Source organism: Pinus tabuliformis, chromosome 2_2 (assembly GCF_031772625.1).
Source record: "Pinus tabuliformis cultivar Carrire ecotype Pingquan chromosome 2_2, CPIR1, whole genome shotgun sequence".
Classification (NCBI taxonomy): domain Eukaryota; kingdom Viridiplantae; phylum Streptophyta; class Pinopsida; order Pinales; family Pinaceae; genus Pinus; species Pinus tabuliformis.
The window spans coordinates 143,486,695-143,490,172 of record NC_142300.1 but is presented as its reverse complement, the minus strand read 5'-3'; positions in this window follow the sequence as shown (position 1 = coordinate 143,490,172).

The window sequence follows — 3,478 nt, the reverse complement described above, 5'->3', positions numbered from 1 at the left end:
CCCTTGTTATCCTCGAGAGACACGACCCTTGGGCGAAAGGATGCGTATAAGTAAGGAGGATGGCGTTCGACGAAGGGACATCGAACTCAGACTTCCACATCGCAGAACAAGTGCGAAGGAAGGAGTTGGGCGAAAACGGAAGGAAGAGAAGGACGCGGGTAAGAGGGCCGCACCGTCGGGCAGATTACAGAGGGCGGTTCGGGCTTGGTAGCGCGGACAAGCCAAGCGGGGTGGGTTACCGTCCGGGCAGGCAGGCCGCACTGCATGCGTGCCATGCGCCCTCACTATGGACTACACTGATGGGCAGAGTTTGGGTGCCGCGGAAGGGAAAGTCGGGCTGACAGGTTCGCAGTTCAGGTGTGGAGTTGTGTCATGCAGGCCGCGGGCCAGTGCAGCACGACCACACGACACGACAAGTTGAAAGAATAATTGAAGAAGATAAATTTATGGTAGGTTATTTTCGCTGCATTGTTAAGAACACTTACTGGAAAATTGACCGAGTGTTGAAGTAGGCACAGACCGTGTACTCAAGTATTGGTAAAAGGAAAAAGTATGGCGGTGCCGCACCCGCTTATGCATGGTTGAAATACTACCACTAGGATAGGAGCGTGACATGGGGTCTCCCGGTCCCTCCTCGACAAAGGTCGCCAAATTGCGAGGTACCTGGGGATACCATGTCCCGCCTTGTCGAAAGCATCCCAAGTGCGGGAAATTTGGGGTTTCCATGTCTCGTCGCGATGGAAATTGCCCCAGGTGCTAAGGTGACACATCAAGGAAAGGGAATCTCAAGAAAATCCAAAAGGTTGAAGCGTCAAGCCAAGAAGTCTTAATCACATCAAGGACAAGAAGGTCTACCATCTATCATTCCTCATGGACTACAAAGCAAGAAGAAACGCCTTGCATACAGGCACCTACAAGAAGAACAAATCAAAGAGGGACCTACATCAAGCTACACCATCTTGAAGAATGAAAGGCACTACGAGTCAAGTCATCAAGCAAGTCCATTTGAAGAAAGCAATTTGAACAACATCAAGATCTAAGGAAGGCAAGCCATCAAGTCTTCAAGAAGAAAGCAATTTCACTACATCTCAAACTCTATCAAGTAAGTATATGTCCCCTTGTAAGTATACCTCAGTGTCTTTTTGCAAGGAAAGTAACAAATTGGTTGGGGCCACTACATGTCCAAAGTCGAACGTTTTGGATGCCAAGAGTATGGACGCTACAAAAGGGATTGTCCTAAACTTAAGAAGGACAACAACAATAAGAGAAAAAGGGAAGAAGCTCATGTAACTCAAGAAGTGAAAGAAGAAGACAAGAAGCAAAAGAAGGAAGATCCTCCTATGACTAAGTCAACCTTATTGCTTAAAGTATTCTTTCAAATGGGGCAGAGGTCTCATTAGGGATCCCATTTATGGGATTCAAGAGAGGATGATATACAGGCGAGAGCAGATGAAGCAAGAAAGGCTACACCAATCGAGGAGAACTATCAAATAAAGCCGCGATGATAAAAGCATAATCAAGGTGAGGTATGTATGCATCAAAGTTTAATTCATGTCGCCATATATATTGATTGGGTCATGGGAAAATTTCTAGAATCACGATCAAGAATAAAAGGATCTCTTTTGCCAACGACATGCTCGGAGGAATGTGCTACAGTGGAGCAAAGGTCAACATGAAAAAGTTCTCTCATAAGGAGTATAAGGTGGTTGACCAATCAATCCAATAAGAAGCAAATGAAGAACATCGCGGTCACAAAGAATAACTATTTGACAAGATTCCTCAACATCTCTCGAAAGAAGGCATGACAACTCTAACAAAGGAAGAAAAAGATAAAGGACCCTTGACACCTATGAAGGCCTTGGAGATAGTAAGGTGCAGATAATCGATTCAACTCTACAAATATGTCATAATGAAGAGCAATATCACGATGAAGTCATGAAGGGCCACTAAATCAAAGTACGAGACAAGCGAGTACAACTAAGCATCCATGTGATAAGTGTTATGAAGGATAGACAAGGTGACAAAGGAGTAGCTAGATGACAAAAAGGACCTGATATATATCAAGAAGGCCACTTTCCACGAAGGGAGCAATGACATGAAAAACCACGGGGGAAAGTGATCAATGGCCGGTACCCTGCCAAGAAGAAGTTCAAACAAAGACTTCATGACATCGAAGGAAAGAAGGAGATCAAGTGGCTGAAGGACCCACGAAGAAGACGTTGTTGATGAATGGACAAGTCCCTAGCTAAGAGGGAGTTCTAACAAGTTCCCAAATACAAAGGAGCTTGGGCAAGTTCCTTGTCAGAGGAAACTTGGGCATGTCTTCCCCAATCAAGGGGAAGAGATAGACACAACATTCTTGTCTTCACTTGGCAAGAAATAACGAGAGGATTGGGCAATCATTTGGCATCTGATGCTCTTTGAGGATGTGTAGGGAAGACAAGAGTAGGCAAGAGGAGCAATATTCTTTGAGGGATGGGAACCCAAGACAAGAATTTTCTTGGAAGGTCATACTCAAGGAACACCTGGGTGGGTATGTACCTTTAGAGACAATGACCAAGGTGTTTATAAGCCATTGGCCTTGCCAACATTGTGCTATGGTATTATGAGAGATAAAGTTGTTAGTCAAGACCTTGCTATGAACAATGTTGGCTAATATGATGCTATAACAGATGGGTTGCCAATCCGGTTTCTCTTATGTGAATTATTCAAGATTGAAAAATAGCCAAACACCTTGTAATGATTTATGAATACCTCCCTAGTTGAGAGGGGGTGTTGAAGAAAGTGTAACTGGGTTCGGTCTTCATAAATGTACTTTTGATATTTGTATTTATTCAAGAAAATAAATAAATAAATAAATATATATATATATATATATATATATATATATATCTATATATATATATATATATATATATATATATATATATTAGTTGTCATTGAGTTTCTTGCTCATTGAAATAGGCCTAGCACATGTTAAAGTGTTATAAAGAGTTGAAAGAAAATGTTGAATATATTAAGGGCATGTTACCCCAGGTATATTAATGTATTAGAGTCAAATATATTCCTACCCTCGTGCCTTCATTCGGGTCATGCGCCCATTCAAACCCCAAATTTCCTTCGGGCGGGCCGGGTCATCCCGTGCCGTGCCGTGTGTGGGGGTGCGCGGGCACACGTGGGCGTGCCGAAAATGCCAAGTCATGACCGCCCATGTGCCTTCTTTGTTCGGGTCGTGCACCCATGGAAACCCCAAATTTCATTCGGGCAATTCGGGTCGGCTCGCCCAGGGCGAGTCGGGTTGTACCATGCCGTGTGTGGGTGCCCCGGCACACGTGGCCGTGCCAAAAATTCTAAGTCGTCACCGCCCGTGTGCCTTCTGCACATTCGTGCGGCCCGTTTTCCTGACGCTCCCTCGGGCCTTCGTTTGGGTTGTGCACCCATGGAAACCCCAAATTTCGTTCGGGCCGTGCACACATGG